Here is a 17,612-nt window from a genome sequence, read left to right on the forward strand (position 1 = left end):
CACTAACTGCTGAGAACCAGGGCATGGCACGGCTTCTTGTACACCAGCATAGGTGCAAACTCACAAGCAGATAAAACCCTAAAATATGATTTGCTGAGGGAAAAATACAATAAAATCTTACTTATTAATCATTTAACAATGTTGATTTTTATCACCGAATAACATACTACTTTCTTTGTATCTTGAAAAGGCTGAAGAAAAGTCATGGAGATTTTAAAAAAGGGAATTTCACAATTCTGATACAGTTTGCGGATCCTGAGAAAATCCCAGAACATATTCCAGAATATGACTGAGTTTCTCTGCAGTAGGATCACCATTGTGCCTGGTCTATGGTAAGACTCTTGCTGCCTTCAGCAGCAGGGGAGCTGCACAAACATTGACGGCTTCCGCAAGCTCAGAGCTATTTATTTACAGAGTTTTCAGCACTGGGGAGATTTGCACATGAAGGGAAGCAGCATCTGCCTACTCCTCTATGCCACAACAAAAGGAAATACCCATGTCCAGTCCTGTAGAAGGGAAATGAAACCAAAAAAGACATAAATCAAAACCCTTCGCTTCAAAACTCAGTGACTTGCTAAAGAGGTGGAGCAGAGGGGTGTTCTGTCCCTGTCCAAGTGTCACTGTGAGCAGCTGTGGCCAGCAGCCCTGGCGACAGAGGGACACTCAGTGCACAGCTCCTGGCAGTCACACCCCGCTCACCTCTGGAGTCTGTCCTGAGGGACCAAGCACCCACCCACAGCTGGAACTCTCCCAGTGCAATTCTGAGCCTGTCACACCTGCTGGGCTCAGTCCCCTCAAGGACAAGGTGCATATTCTCTCCTGGACTGTGGTGGTGTATGTTTTTTATTATACGCAGAATGTCCCATGTCAATCCAACCCCCTGACCAAACTCCTCCCTTACTCCGTTTCCTAATGCTGTCAATCCATGGCTGACCCCACCTCCCAGTCCAGAAAGTTCCATGTTCCTCAAAACCCCATTGGTCCCCTTAAGTTGTATCCTCCCCCTGCGATCTCCCATTGGTCATTGTCCTGTCAGTCCCTCTTTGGGCTCCTCCCCCTTCATCTCTGATTGGTTCCTGTGTTTTACCTACCCCTTGTTTCGCCCCCGCTTCAGAGCTAATTCAGTCTTCTGTTTCCTGTCCTGACTCCCTTAAGGAATAAACTTCCTTGAGAATCATACCAATGGCTCCTCCTTGTTCTCTTACCCTGGTTCTTGGTGCTGGTACACCTGGAGCTGTGGGGAACAGAAGCAGCCCTCTGCGAACCACCACCCGAGTCCCTCAGGTGGGTGACTGGGTCAGGGGGTGGCCGCCCAAGGCGTTGGCTGGGGCAAGGGGCCCGCCAGCAGCTTTCCTCGGTCGCGTCAGTGGACTTGTGACAGTGGCTTGTCTGTCCCCAAGTTCAGAAAGCCACCCAGAGAATCACGAATGTAGTTACCAAGAGCAGCTTGTGTTTGTATTTGCAGAAACACATGAACAACACAAATCGGCTTACAGAGGAGCAGCTTGAGAGCCACGAAGGAAGAATGTGATACAAGTGCACAACATTTCAGTTTATCCTGTGCTGCACAGTGAACGTTCACAGATCACAGAGAGGCCAGGTGAGCAAATGTGGGAAGGAACCACACAAACACCAGCAGGTATGGGAGTTAAGTCACTGGTGCCTGACCTCAAAAACTAACCATGTTTCCATGCAGAACGTTGGGATATAATCTTCTATATAAAATGGAAGCGGGAGATGATGGAGAGGAACCCATTTTATATTCCACTTCTCCAGACCACAGTTGTAGACTGTATGGTCTGCTCTCTGTGAGAAATGAGAATATGGCATGCTAAAAGTTCGCTCATCTCACCGTTATATTTAGGGAAAAAATGCTTTAAAGAAGTATTAGAGAAACCAAGACAAATCACATGGAGGCATCACAATCTAATGAGCAGGGCTCTGGCATGTTCCTGCATATCGGAATTCTTTTCTCAATTAAACAGTAGGAGTGGACTGCTTTGCAAATATTTAATTTCCAAGCTTCTAATTACAGTGGCTGAGTTTTTTCTCCTGAGGAAACAGGTGTTGACACAAGATCTGACAGATCCTAGCAACTGGCATTTGCTGGTCCCTTTCTCAGTTTTACAAACACACATGGAAAAAAGGAAAATGCACGATCTAACCTAAGAGACAAATATTTGGGCTGTGCATGGAGAATTTTTTTGATCTGTGTTTGCATGGTGAGCTGTTTGTAATCTGGCTCAGTTCTGCCAGAGATGGAAGTTTCAGCATGTTCCATTTTGAAATGGCTTCGTCCTGGCTGTGAAAAGCTGCACACATGGGCCAGTTAGGAGGAAGTAATTAAATACATTCACAATGAAATCCTTTCAGTGAGGGGGATTTAAACTTGTCATCTTCCCTAGACACATCAAAAAGGGAAATAAAATGCACAGAAGAAAATATAAAGAGGATATCTGTTGTACTTCAAAAAACCCATGGAAACCTATGATGCTTCCAGTTCAGATTTAAACTACAAATGGAAATAAAGTCAAATTTAGTGTTTAAACTATAACCTAGTTCATTAGAATGCTCTAATATTGCTAAAATTTTAATGTGTTTGATGGAAGCAAGATAACCATAAAAATTGCAACCTATTGCATATTGTTTTGCTGCTCTGCTTGCATGGAACTAATTATAACCTCCCTGCCTTCACTCTAAAATGTCTTTCTTTTGTGGGTCTTACCAATTGTCCTTAATGTTAAAATGCAGGGGTTTGTGTGTATTACCATTTTATTGTGGTATTAAACTTGTGTTTGGGGCACATTAACAGCACTGTGTTATCACAAGTTCAGTTATTAATGTAAGTAACCACTATATTTAGTTTGTTTCTTCATTTGATCCCCACCCTCCCTAACCTCCACCCCTAAAAAAATTATTATTTACTTATCCCCTAGAAATCTGTTGTATTCTATCAGCTAAATACATGCATTCTTTGAGCTGAGTACTGTTTTGGAAATGCACAGTACTTACCCATTTTAGTAGCCTATTGTCTCTCTTCCTACTGAGAGATTTGTGAAAGTGCATTTCTGGCACAAAGCACTGAAAGCTCTACAGGCTGGCTACTGCATACATGCAATAAATCCATCCTTTATTCATGCTTCTGCCTCAGTAACATAAAAACCAGTTAAATGTCTTTTATACCATTGAAAAATGGCTGATTAACCTGCCTTGCCTTGGTTTTGTTCTGGCATTGGAATATTATTTCTTGCTGCTCCTCCCTTCTCCTTGATGCCTTGGGAAGTCTGACCTGGAAGAGAGACTGGACAGAGCTAGAGAATAAAGTGGGTATTTATTGAAAAGCCTTTAGAGTAAACGTTGGGCGGGACAGGGCCTGGCCAGGGCTACACCCAGGGTGGACTAAGAGTGGTCACAAAAATGGATGACCAGTCACTAGGTCTTATATTTTGCTAAGTTTTGGTCCATTTGCATATTGGGGTTTAACTGTCCAATTACAGCTTCAGGTTGTGAAGGTGCCATCCTTACTGTTCCTCCCTTCAGCCCACCCTTATTGGTGCTTTTGGGCCTGAAAGTTGTCCTTGGTCTTCAGCAGGAGAAAGATTTGTTTTGTCTGCCTGCTTTGTGTAGAGAGCTGGCTGACACTGAATGTGAGGCTCAGAACTGCACCCCTGGGCAGCACAGAATTTGAAACACGTGAAAGATAAAACTTAAGACATCACTCTCATCAGCTCTACTGACACAGCCCAGCTGCTCTGACGTCCTCCGGTACAGGATGAGAGCATCAGTTGTCTGACCTCAAGCTCGAGCATCCCAAATCCTCTGTACCCTGGTATCCCCCAGCTCAGAGGGAACCCTGGCTGTCCCAGCACACAGCAGGGGCCTCTGGGCTCCCAGCCCTGCAGATATTCAGCTATTTCAGGGCTGTCTGAAGGAGTCTGCAGTGGCACTGAGCCATGTGGCAGGTGTATTAGAGAGTGTGTCTATTCCATCTTTTTCAAACCTATTTGCTTTTATATTGAATTCCTTGCTATGTAAATAAGAAACGAGTTCAAGGTCTGTTGCGTTATTTGTTACTTCCACATCGTTCGAAGGCTCGCCAAGCTCAGAGACTAATTCAGCCAGAAAGGACTTTTGAAAATGTCTGGTCTGACCTTTCATGTAACACAAAATCCAAAACACAAGAGCATAAAAGTTAATGTCTTTACCACAGGGATGGATCCAGATGATTCAACCTGAACTGCACAAAATGCATCCATTTTTAGTGCTGCTAAGTGATGCAAGTTATACACATTCAGGTCCCTGTGGTGCATTACCTGGGCTGATCTTTCTGGGTTTTACAGAAGCCAAGCCTCCACAGAACCACATGCTATTCCCTGTGTTTTGTTTGCTTTTCAATGCATTTCAGGTCAGTCAATTTTGTCCAGTCCACCGTCTTCAGAAATGAGTATTTCAGTTCTAAATTTACTTAAATAATACTCAATAGGTAAAGGAGAGACCAAGCCTTGAGCCTATAAAGTCAACATGGTCCCAACAGATGGAGTCTACCCATGCTGAAAAAAAGACAGAATCCTCACAAGGTCCAATAATCAGAAAACAGTGGAAGCAAATGTGTTCAGTCTAAATGTGGCAGCCAGTCTGCAGGATCCATATGAGTATGGTATAAAGAGAACCTGCTCCAAGCATGCTTGCAATGTCCAGGCACGGGTCCATCTCCTTCCTATCACTCTGCCACCTCCTTTGCTTATCTACTTTCAGCTGACAGCCATGTAATCTCAACCTCTTCTTAAATTAACTGAATGATAATCTAATCAGAAATTTCCCCTTCCAATCCCAGGAACATTTCTAACCCATTTAAAAACTCTTCTCACTGTGTCTGCATCCCTTTTCAAGCTCTGACACCAGAAGCAGGCACAGACATTCTAGTGACAGTCTTGGTAAGGCTGTACCCAAAACCAGGCTCACTTTCCCACTTATGCTTTATAAACTTTCTTCATTTATCTTAAAAGATCTGGTTCCCTTTCAGCCACAGCACTGTGCTGAGAGCTCATATTTAGGGGCTTTCTTCTGCCCTAAACGTCAGTGTGTGAATTAACAAAATCCAGAGCACTGAATCTGCACTTGCTAAATCTACACTTGCTGTTTCCACACAAGTTACCTTGCACTGGTTTTATTAAAGACAGACCACCTGACTAACAAACCTGGAAAACTCAATAAAAGCAACTTTTCTTCTCTTTTGTTACTACTCTGCCAATATTTGCAAAGCCTGCAAGCTCTGCAAAAAAAATTACATGGACAATTAAATTCACTGATAATAATGGTAGATGTTAGACCACAGCTCAGCCCCACGCTGGCCCTCCAGAAAGAGCACTGCTCACTGATCTCTCTCTCTTCACAGTCATATTTTGATATCTAGCAATGACTCAGTTCTTAAAAAACACACAGCTAAATCCAAGCTTCTAGTCCAAATGTCATGCAGTATTAAGTTCTGAAGCCCAAGCACACAATGTCAGTTAATCTGACTTTCTCAACCTGCCCATAATCCATTTTAAGAAAAAAACCCAACTAAAATAAAATACTAATTGTCTGTCTGGCAAGGTCTGTATTTTGTAAGTAACTGTTGATGAAACTTTTAGCTGCCAAGCCTTACTGATGAACTCCTGAATCAAGTGTTTTGTTATTTTACACAGAATCAATATCAGGCCAATTTGCCTACAGGTTCCTGGTTGTTCTTCTTCACCACTTTAAAGTAAGAAACAATATATATGTTATTTCAGGTTCTGTGACATTTCTTTGGTTTTCAACACTGTTTTAATTAGTGATTAAGAAAGCCTCTCAACTTTTTAAAATGATTCTTATGAAATTCAGCATAAATTTCCCCATTCTCCTTTGTTACAAATGAAAAACCTATTTCTGCCACAACAGACTGAATGGATGCATCCACCTGCTTGATGCCAAGTTTCAAGCACATGTATCAATCGAACATTTCAGTTTATTGGTCTGTATTAGTTATGATATTCCGAGAATCACTCTTACTTCAAATCTTCTCTCAAAGAAAGGCTGGTTATCTGTTTTGTTACTTTCCAGCAGTGAATTCTATCTCACAGCAGAGGAGACGGAATCAAAGCTGCTACCACAAAATCTATGGTGAGGAGAATACAACAAAGGTGGATTCAATTCTGGAGCTGCAATCCAAGAACCACAGCAGAACAGAGCGTGGGCCCTACTGCAGGAGGGGAGCAGACAGAGCATCTGAGACCTGCCAGGATCATCTCAGTTCACCTGTGACAAGCCCAGCCTGTGACAGGCAGGAGTGAGCTGTGATCGATCACAGAGCAGGCGCTGCTGGAGTGAGATTGGCCCTGGTAACAGACTCAAGGAGAAGGAAAGAAAAGTGTTTTCTCATGACAGAGAAGGGCAAGAGAATGACACCTTTACTATTGTGGTAATAATGAGTTTATAGAAACTAATGCAATGCAAACTTATGCAGTGTTTGAAGCATCAAAATCTAGGAGTATCTTAAACCATGAACAGGTAGGGAGAGAGAGGCTCCATTTGTAACTAAATTCTGCACAAACGCACAAACATCTTCAGACTATAAGGAGGAAATACAAATGCTCTTGAACTCTCCACAGAGGGTTTTTGTGGCCTGGCACACATCTAAAAGGAAACAATGACCCTCACAGTCACCTTGACACAGGACTTCTGCCTCTCAAGTTTACACCACTCTCCCTTTTTCTGAGCAATCTCTCCGCAGAGTACGAAAAATATCTGAGCTTTGAAGGTTGGTTTCTCTGGGAGAATAAAGTTAGTGACACAGAGGCTGCCAACACTGTTGTACATAAAAATCCCCCAAACAATCCCATCTTCTGGGATTTGCAGCTCTCTGTTCTCGAGGAGCAACTCCAGGACAGAACTTAATTTGAGTTGGGGCAAAGACTCTTTTGCCTAACTCTTTTACCCTGAATTTTGTATAGCCCAAAGTTAATGGATTCTTTCTATCAGGACTAAATATTTTCCAGTACACCAAGAAGAAGAAACTAAAAATATTTGAGCATTAGCATTGCTTGGCATTTTCTATATTGCAAGTGTGAGACTGTGAGTAACCCACAACACTCAGCTCTTCATATCTCAGGGCTGTATCATACATCCATCAGGAGCAGAGATTTTATCAGACACGTGCAAGTGACTGCTGATGGTAAGGATTTTGAAATAAAAAAAGACAAAATTTTGGCTATTTTGTGTTGTATATTTTTCAATGGCTACTGCTGTCTCATAAAACTAATAAAATTCAAACCCAATGAAAAATGCCTGGATCAAAACTGCCAAATTAAAAAAAAAAAAAGCCAAAATTAAGCTGGTTTTTATCCCAGATATTAAGATTTCTGAGGAAGCCCAAACTTGTATTCCACTACTTGAAAGTGGAAATGCTTCTGAACTATGAAAAAACCCACAATGCACAAATGCTGAATTTCAGCCAGCTTCAGTAAACAGTTTATCAACACTCATTACTCACAGTCAGAGTACCCATGCACACAGGCTCAGCATATGCTGCCTGACACCCAGGCTCCCAGGGAAAAGAGCCACTGCTCCAAAGATCTGGTTACTTAAGCCTGAAAGCTAAGAGACATAAAGGAGATGAATCTGTAATTATAGCCCAGTTACTATGCAAATACTTCAGCACACTATCTCAGTAAGAAATCTAGGTCTTGCCTTTCAGAACAGTTTCATTATTAGAAACGATTATTGCTTTTATTCCACCACTGTGATATTTCATGCATTTTATAGAGCACAGATAAGGAGCAAACAAGAACAAACAGCTTTTACCTCTGCAATCCTCAATGGCAGCATCAAAATCACAGCCCTGAGAGGACCAGAGCTGAGAAACACCCAGGGATTTTAAATCTGTGTTTAGTAGAAAGCCTCAATAATAACTTGGATCTCATATCTTGAGGCTGCAGCTATTTTTAACGAGTTCATAAGGTTGCACACTCAGCTGGACCTGCACAGGTCAGATGCACGGTGATTCCTGGTGTCAGGCAGCTGCTGAGTCTGTAATGGGTCATTAACATGTTGTCCTGGCTGTGAACATACTTTTTAAGCCTGTTTTCCTCTGCTGGCACTCTTGACTGTGCTTGTGTGATAGAACTAAGGCAGGAATTTCACTGATGAGCACGGATGGTTCCAAAGGGTGACTGAAGGCTGCTGGCACTTGCAGCCCCAGGGAGGCAGGACTTCTGCAGACTGCTTCTCCACTGGATTATTGCTGCCAGCACCAGGGCTGACTCTGGGAGGGCTGGGACGCATCTCTGGGCTGAGCACACTGCCCTGGGTAAGCACATCAGGCCCAGCTGTGCGTAGCAGGGCTTTATCTGCAGAGGAGGCAAGCTGCTTTAAAGCAGCTTGGCTGGAATAGAATTCAGAAAGGAGAAAAATCCACGGGCAAAGACTTGCCATTGAAAATGTCCTGCACCTTAGCCACAGCTTCATTATCTCACATTCACTGGACTACTTCAAACATCCAACATGTTATTCACAGCCAGAGAGTTTTCACAGAATCAGCAAAGGAAGAAGAAAAGATGCTTAAAAAAACCTTTCTGGCCAAGGAACTGAAAAAGCAAGCTGTCCTGCATACTTCATCTAGTGCCTCACATTTATTAAGGGCAAAATAGTTTCTGTCTGCTCACGTAAATGGACCAGATAGAATATCTCTCCCCAGAGCACCAGGAGCCACCAGGGCCAGATAGATTAGGTTCAGAGCACTGATGCAACTTGTGTGAGGCATTACTTCATGAAGTGGTGAGTTAGCAACATGGGCTTTTTGCAAAATATTTTGTTGGTGTCTTCTGTCAAGCAAACAAAGGCAGTAATTGTGAGGAGATGTGTTTTGATTTTTCTGTGCTGCTGCCTCGTCCCCAGCTGTAAGCACCGTGTCAGGCAATTCACAAATGACACCTCTCCCTGCAAACAAACATTATGGTTGATCATTAAAGATTGCTGTGATATTTGCAGAAAGGATAATAGGGATCTGGACAAAACAAGAGTGCAGTCTGATCTATGGAAACATTTGGTTTTATGGAGTGCTGGATAAATTCACTGCAGTTCTTTGCATCTCCCTGCTTGCTATGTTTTCTCATTTGAAGGACAGATCTATATGTGTTTCCAAACAGAGCATTTTGTTCCACATGTTCTACAGCTCCTGAATCACACTAATTTATATTACTACATTTTTAATTTAATGATTGATATGTTGGCTTTGCAAACTGACTGTCAGAATAATTCATATAAGTATTAAAAAACCCAAGTGTACAGCAGTTTTATTAATGCACCCTTAAAGAATAATGAAACCTTCAGCCACACTCTAATGAATTCTGGTGAAACTCTTGTGAACAATGCTGTTCATGTGTGCCTGTCCCTCAGCTGGGGAGGGGCTGAGGGAAGGCAGGCAGCCAGGAACAGGAAAAGCAAAAATTTCCAGTGATAAAATGGAAACATTTCCCGCAATAACAGAGCTATTGAATCCTGGTGGGAGAAATGGCAGCTCCAACCCTCCACTTCTTTATTCCCCAGGACTGCAGGATTATGAAGGATTGTTTCTTGGTTTGCCTCATTGAAAACCCCAGGCACAGCCACTCCAGACTCTCCAGCAGCACAAAGGCAAGGTCTGTGTACCTCAGGTCAAGTCCTGCAGCCCTAAATTAGCTTTTCAATGGTTGCTTCAGGAGAAAATGCTGTCCTCAGCCCAGCCCCAGAGGCTGCCCAGCATCCTGAGGGCAGGGTGGATGTGAGCACAGAGGGGTTTGATACCCTCTGCACAGAAGTGCTTACAGAGCACCAGCAGGGTTGGCTTGCAGACAGCCCAGCTGTCTATGGGCAAGAGATGATCTACCAGCCATTGCAGAAGTCCCTTTTGCATTTCTGCCTAGGGACACTGTAGTACAAGTTCTGATGTTGCACTGTAAAACATCAGCACATAGTGGCTTTTCCTTAAAATTCTGAAATCTAATAACTTTCAGTAAGCCTGAGAGTTACAAAGCACAGCCCAGGTTTCTGCCTGCTGATAACATGTCAGGAAATATTATGCACAAAGGGTTATAATGTCCAGGCTAGTTGAAGGACAGACTGGATCATTAAAGCTACAAGAGCAGTTGGATGAGAATATCCCTTCTGAGAATACTCTGCATCCGGCAGCCTGCACAGGACTTCAGAATAAAACCAAACCTCCATAAGAGACACCTTAGCTGTAAAGTGTTGTGTTCCAGAAACACCCAGCCCAAACAAAATAAAATAAAAGGAGAACCCCAGCCTCCAGGAAGCTGCACTGCACTAACAGAGAGCAGATCTGTAAATCCTGTCAGATGAACCCAGGGAAGGAGGCAATCAGACAGCAGCACTGAGACCTTTCTGCCAGGTGTGCCAGCCCCGTTCAGTCAGCCTTGGGACTGAGGCTGACTGAGTTCTCAACAGCCGCATCTATTTCTGCTGTTAACCTCCCAAACTGAAAACACCATCCCTCTCCCTCTCAATTAGCAGCCATCACGGCAATGAAAAGCTGCCTGAACCCCTCAGAGACAAGTAAACGGTGTTGATTTCATTCTGCCACACCTAAATACCAGGGTGTCACCAAATCTGCATTTGCAAATAGTGGTGGATTGCTAGTGGTTCCAGGTACTAGGCTGAAAAAGCACAAGTGTTTTCAAAGTAAATTAGGGGTGGGGGGAACTGGGTGCACATTTCACCAGTGACAAATTTCTTCGGTGCAATTGAATGAAGACCAGCTAAGTTTTCTCCATTTCTACAATATTTCAGCTACAGATGAAGAATAAAAACCAAAACAAAACAAGCAAACAAACAGACAAAAAAAAAAAAAAACAACCAAAAAACCAAACCGAAAAACCCCTACAACATCTCAGAAAAGCAGCTTGGAGCTTTACTCATTTTCAGGATGGGTCGTCACCCAGAATTGTCTGTATTTTTCCAGCTGGTAACACTGCTCGGGTTCTCCCTCAAAGGAGGGTTCACTACAGTGCAAAGGCTCACACTGCAGAAACTAAGTGGGTTTTTTTTTTGTTGGCTATTTTACTGTGCCATGGCATAAAATTTTGCCAGGTAAAACATATTTCCCTGCTTTTAAGAGTACATAAGTACACAACACAGAAAGAGATAATATAGAGGCATGGCAGCCAAGGCTAAAGATCTGAAATGGGAACCATATCCAGCAAAGTGCTGATTTCTCCCAATATTAATGGTGTATTAGGACACAGCACGTTTTTTGCAAAATGTGCAAAAAAATCCCAGCATTTACAAAAAAAGACCTTTTGGGGTGGGGCAACAGAGGGGGGCTGCAGGAGCAATGAGAAGTGTCTCAGTTCTCCTTGTAACTGCCCTGACACCCTCCATCAATATAAACCCACTTGGGTCCTGTGTGACACCACTGCCAGATCAGAGGCGTGTTTACTGGCTCTCACTAAATTTTTGTGACATTACTGGTAAGAATTATTCAAGACTGTAATCCTGATCTGGAAGACAAAGCCCAGCACAGTCAAAACAAAACAGCAACAGCAGTGAAGCTGCCAGGAAAGCAGAGCCAGGCTCAGCATCCCCCCGTGTCCGTGACAGGATGGGGATGACGGGGATGCCACAGAAAGGGCCAGGAGGAACCAGCTCCTGCACCTGTCTGGGAAGCATCTTATAAAGCACACAAACCCAACAGCTAAAAGTCTTTTTCCTCATCTGTGTGTTTCTCCTCTGCCTGCTGTGAAATGGGTTCTATTTTGGAAGAGTAAAGCAACAAGCTGTACTCAGTCAATAGCACACAGAAACTTCAGAGTGGAGCCATGGCATGCTGCAGAGAAGGTTTTTTTCAGACCTTGCCAACACATCTGATGCTTTCTGCATGCTCTACAGAAAATCAGATGCCACTTAGTTTTTTCGGTCTCTCAAACAGTATCTGCATCATGCCACAGAATTCCCAGTGGGAAAGATTTCCAAACCAGTAGAAAGGATCCAGTCTATGTTGAAAAGACATTAGCAGGTATTGTAAGAACTGGAGTAAACAGTCTTGCTTTTATCTCTTGTCCGTATTTGTTAGTCCAGGAACCAGAAAATATACTGAAATGGATTGTGGAATCATAGAAAACCCTGAGTTGGAAGGGAGCCACACCTTGGCTCATATAGGTAGGCATCAGTGGCTGCATAAATCCACTAGATCCTGCAGAAAAGCAGTAAATATATCAATTTTCTGTTTGTAAGAAACGATGAAGGAGATTCAGGCAGGTTTGGCAGAACAGTGCTTCTGGGTTATAAAAACCTACCCCATCCCTCAGCCTTTCAAGAGGTTCCCAGTTTGAACCCATTAAATAATCTAGACCAGTTACTGCCCTGTCAGAACTCTGTGTTTATTAAAGTGATTTTCAGCAAATGCCTTTTGGTACACCAGCAGTACCAAACAAACAAACAAAAAATTTAACGTTTTTAAAAACTGCCCAATTTGAAAGAGAACGAAAAAATGTTTTGAGAAATTTTGATTCCAACTTCATTTTTTTATTCACTGAGAAAGTGACAAGTGTCATCACATCACAATATCTACAATTCTTATACTGAATCTTTACACAACAATTCTTCTCTTTACCCAGAAAAAAGAACAAAGGAAGAAAAAGAGAAATGTAATATTAGCACTGGATTTATGTGCTGCAGTAGACATGAGATGAATACACAACTCTCAGGCTTGTCAAAGACATATTTGCGTAGTGGCAAACACTCATTTCAGAAAATGGGCTACAGCCTCTTGTCTGTCAGATGAAGTGCAGATACAAGTTCAACATTAAAACACAAAAAGAAAAATCCAAGATAAAAGTAAAAATGTGAAAAAAATTCCAAAAACTCCAAACACTTTCAGGGAAATTCATTGCTTTCTGAAGAGAACAATCAGCTCCAAGTGCCAGTGTCTGGTTTGCAGCACATTCAGACAGATCTAGTCTGGCAATAACACACTATAAATACTTCCAGAGCTTCACTACCCCGTGCTGCTCTGTTTTGAGGTTTTATTTTATTTTATTGTATTTTATTTTTTTAGTTTTATTTTAACATGCAAGTTAAAGGTTGATTCGGTTCTCCCCTGCAAAACCTTTTCTTTCCAAAGGTTGTATATTTGGATTTAGTGTGGCTGGTTATTGCAACGAGGAGAGGAAGAAGGGTGCAATCCTACAAACCTCAGAAAATTGGAAGAATAAATCATGACGGAGACTTTTTCTTCTATTACATTTACTTTTAGGAGAACAGTATAAATAAGAGACTGCAAACAAGAACGAAACAGAAACCAAGAAACACGAATCATCCCTACTTCTGTCCCTTTCTTGCTCCTGCTGAGGCTTTTTCTGTCTTTACTCTAGAAACACAACACTCTCAAAATCTATTAATATTCCTCGTTTTCCCTAGCTGACTGTCATTATCACGGGAAGTGAGAAATGCCTGTCAAGCTCAAAAGCAAACCCTAGCACATTCCAAATCCCCTCCAGCCACGCTTGTTCCATATAAGGACTTTGCTGCTATTATGGCAGCAAGCAGAGTAAATAATTTAAAAAAATAATTTAAAATGTTAATAATCCCAAAGCACCCTGTTTTTTCCCAAGTTTGCTCTCTGAGTGGAAGCAGGGATCTTTCAGCCCACACAGGGCTTATCAGTGCCCAGGACACAGGAGACAAGGAAACTGAGATCATGTAGCATGGAGTGTACTAGTGGGAGAACACAGCTAAACAAGATAAAAGACCGTGCCCAAATGGAAAAAATCATCTGAATAGAAGGTGGTGCTCTGAAAGACAGCTCTGTACTTCCATCCTCAGCACAATCTGCCTGTGTTCAAGGACTTCACCCTTCTTTCCTCCAGAGAGCAAAGACAAGAGAAGAAATATGAATGACTTCTTATGAGAAGCAGCTTAAATAAAGTCTGGAATTAGTCCATTAGTTCATATTCCGACTGTAGGGTCAGATTTTAATGACAAGGCCAACACAAGCCAGTAACTTCCAGTTATAATCACACGACCAGAAATAAAACAGGCTATTGCATGACTCTCAGCTTTCTGGGAAATGTCCTTTTAATCTGTCCAGCTGAAAGTAATTTCAAGTCATTTTGGGCTGTTGATTCTTAGTGGAGCTCAGATTTACTCAGATATTGGTCAGATATTAAAGTGCTCTGAACACAGCCAAGACTGGACCTCCAGCAGTGCTATTGTTTCACCTCCCTGACTGCTCAAAACTGGCAGGCCCAAAAAATGCAGAACACTTGGGAAAGCCTGGTTCTGCTGAGGTTAAACCTTCCACCCAAAGAGCCTGAAGCTGTCCCTCTGCCCTGCACCATCCCCTCTGTCCTCACTCCAGGCAGGACCTTTGCTGGAATTGCCTTTTTCAAACACTATGGCTTTGGCCAGGCTCTGGAGTCATTCTGCTACAATCTTCTGTAATGACAATTACAGAGCCTTCTTTCTGATCATCTAAAAGTACATTAAAATACAGCCCTAAGGCGATGAACAACTGGCAAAAGAGTAGCAGTCCCAGTGAAATCTAGGATTTCCTTTTTTTTTTTTTTTTTTTTTTTTTTTTTTTTTTTTTTTCCTAAGCAACCTCAGAGAAGCAGCATTTTGGAGGAGAGGTGATGTATCTCATTAAACCAAATAATGCAGCCAGGAAGCCAGGAGAAGCAGACAACCTTTCAGACACACAGTTCCTTCAGGTCAAATATCACAATAAAATAATGCCCAAATTATTGCAGAAGTGTACTTATCTACAGTGATAACAAATGTGCGTTTGAGCTTTACCACTGCTTATTTAAAGCCTTAACGTTTTGGTTTGAGAATGTACACAAGCTCTGTATAGCACTGAAAGAGAAGGCTTCTCCATTTGAGCTGTACCAGAAAGAGCCTAGACTCTAAAGGAAAACAAAATTGCAGAATTCTTTTATTCCTCCTTGAGCATATGAGTTAGTATTTTTGTACAAGTGAGTCGTACTTAACTTTATTGCCCTACATCTCAAAGTCATAAAAATTCTTTTCATACAACACTCTAATCTTCCTCTTTATTGACTATACCACCTAACCTTCTGTAAATGGCAAATTTCATTAGCACACTCTTGATTTTTCATAAAGTTCCCCAGTGAAAACGTTAAGTTTGATCAGGCCTAAATCTGAGCAAGTTGAATTTCAGATGTAACTTCCTCCATTGTTCTGAATGTGAGACCTGAGATTAAACCAAAGCTGATGTACTAAACCAAAGGTAATTCATTTAAACCACCTGTGCAATGCGCTGTCCACCTAGGGCACCAAAATTTAAGACAGAAAGGGACAAATAGATGGGTTTGCTCTTTGTACTGCCTTGCAGCTGCTGCTGTGGGGTTTTCTCTCTCCCCCCCCAAGGATAAGAACAGGCTCCAACAAGTTGAGAGGCCTTTTCTCATATTTAGAGCACTCATCTAGAGCCTGACTGGAGGGATTTGTCTATCAATCCTTCACACTTGGTGCTGCCCTGAACTGATCACCCCTTTAATTAACCATGTTAAACCAGCTCCCTGAAGCTTATGATGCTTCTGTCACTTGCCTGTGGCTTTCCTCTTCACTACAAGCCTGAGTGCTTCCATTAAGTTTACAGTGAGAAGAAACCAATAGAGGAAATGATGAAGGATATCCGTGGGCTCCATTTGAAAGACTGTTAAAGAAAGGCTGCACAGCAAAAGAGAATTTAACAAAATCACACTTTGTTGTTTAGGGGTGTTTTTTTTTTTTTTTTTTTTTTTTTTTTGTTTTTTTGTTTTTTTGTTTTTTTTTTTTTTTTTTTTTTTTTTTTTTTTTTTTTTTTTATGCCTAGGGAAAACAGAAAGAATATATTTATTTTACTGTACTTAAAATGTCTTCCGTAATATCGAAAAACCACCCCCAACTGCCAAGCAATGGCACCCCAGATAGGACAGAGTGCATGCGCCAACTGTGATAACCCTGAGCTGGTGAATCAGTGTTTGTAGTGGAAATGGGAATATTCATATCGTGTATGGCGAGGGGCTGGAAACAAAGAAGAGCTTGCTTGGGCTGTAAATAGGTGGATGACACCTACAGAGATTCTTCTCAAAAGCCTTGTCTGGCTATAAGAATGCAGTGGCCACCTTGGAGAGCTGCAAAATTTTGTCAGGTCACTATCTGTAGCACCACCATTATCTCCTTTAATGAGCATTGTAAATGATGAAGTGTCAAACAATTAACACATTTCTTCTAGTCTTGCACTTAGAATAACACATATTTCCCAAGAGTGGGAAAGAATTTATTTGGCTTACTTTCAATTTGTGCAAGGAGGGTACAAATGTAGCCTCAAGAGCAGTGAGTCTGGTACATCATTACCACCTTCTGCAGGTTCACATTTTTAAAAGTTAGGAAGCTTCTGCCTGAGTTCACAAAACTGATAATGATGAAGCAAATATGACTGTTGGCAAATACATATTTTGCAAAATGAGTTAAGTATTTTAGAGCCTTGAAAAAATAATGGAGATATGAAAATAATCTTCCTCCTTGCCTTCCTCTGAGCAAAGACAAAACCCACAAACTTTCAAAGCTCTAAGTGAATTTATACATTTTTCAGTAATTAATTCTTTATTCAGCCATCATCTTTTTAGCCAAACATTTATATTTTTAACTGGGTGTGATACAGGACAGACAATATGTGGATTATTTAGAACTGGAAGAGAAAGATACAAACTATGACCTCTGAAAATTCACTAGAACCAGTTTACAAGAACCCAGTTTCCATTTCTGTGGATGCAACTCCTCTGCATAATCAAGAAAGTAATTCAGCTCCCTCTAATAAAGCCTGCTTGTGCCACAAACACAACTTGAACCAAACTGCAGCATTCCTGTTTCTCTCCTCAGGAAAAAAGAGAGCTTGGCCTGCCAGCAAATGCAAACTGGAATGCAAGGTGCCAGCTCTGAACAGCTGTATGTGTCCCACGCCTCCTGAGGCTCCATCACATGCCACATGCCAGTCACCATAATTAGTGGGAGTTAGAAGGAAAAGTCGCAGCACAGTCAGGAAATGTACAGCATTATACATAAATAAAAGATTACTGCTCCACAGTGCTCTTGTCTCTTCTAATTCCTGCTTTTCCTCCCCACAGACCAATAGCAGTGTTGAATTCTGATGAAGCAAAGTGTGGTTCAACCTCAGGCATTTTTTGAGGCAGAGAGCAATTAATTGGCATTAAAGCAGTACACAGCAGCACTCACTTTTCTGTCGGGAGTGGCCAGCTGAAGGGTTAACTTTGGCATTACCAGCAAACTTTAACCACAAGTTTAAATGATTGCTTTATTTATCTATCCCCAATGCAAAGTAAGTGGTGCCCATTTCATCCAAGTGTTTAGGAATTATTTTAACCTGCCCATACAGTCCATGGAAGCCAAAAGTGCCTCCTATTAAATACATGCTTGAATGTCTGCTGAATAGAGCCTGGATAAATTAAGGATTGGGTGATAAGCCTTGGCAGGAGAAAACACAGTAAAATTTGTATCTGAGGCTGAGAAGAGCAATTGCACCATGCCCTGTAAAATATGAATGATCCATGACACCATGGCTATTTGTCTTT

General features: G+C 41.9%; 1 long non-coding RNA gene across 2 annotated transcripts; it reads left to right on the forward strand.

Annotated features, from left to right (window-relative positions):
* The first annotated feature begins 1,110 nt into the window (after window positions 1-1,110).
* On the forward strand, window positions 1,111-7,011 carry LOC134563537 (uncharacterized). 2 transcript variants are annotated; one of them, XR_010083390.1, is made up of 3 exons: window positions 1,111-1,284; window positions 1,466-1,600; window positions 6,085-7,011. It is a non-coding gene; the product is annotated as an uncharacterized LOC134563537 (long non-coding RNA). The 2 variants fall into 2 exon arrangements; XR_010083391.1 differs by having other exon boundaries at window positions 6,088-7,011.
* Window positions 7,012-17,612: the final 10,601 nt, after the last annotated feature.

Source organism: Prinia subflava, chromosome Z (assembly GCF_021018805.1).
Source record: "Prinia subflava isolate CZ2003 ecotype Zambia chromosome Z, Cam_Psub_1.2, whole genome shotgun sequence".
Classification (NCBI taxonomy): Eukaryota; Metazoa; Chordata; class Aves; order Passeriformes; family Cisticolidae; genus Prinia; species Prinia subflava.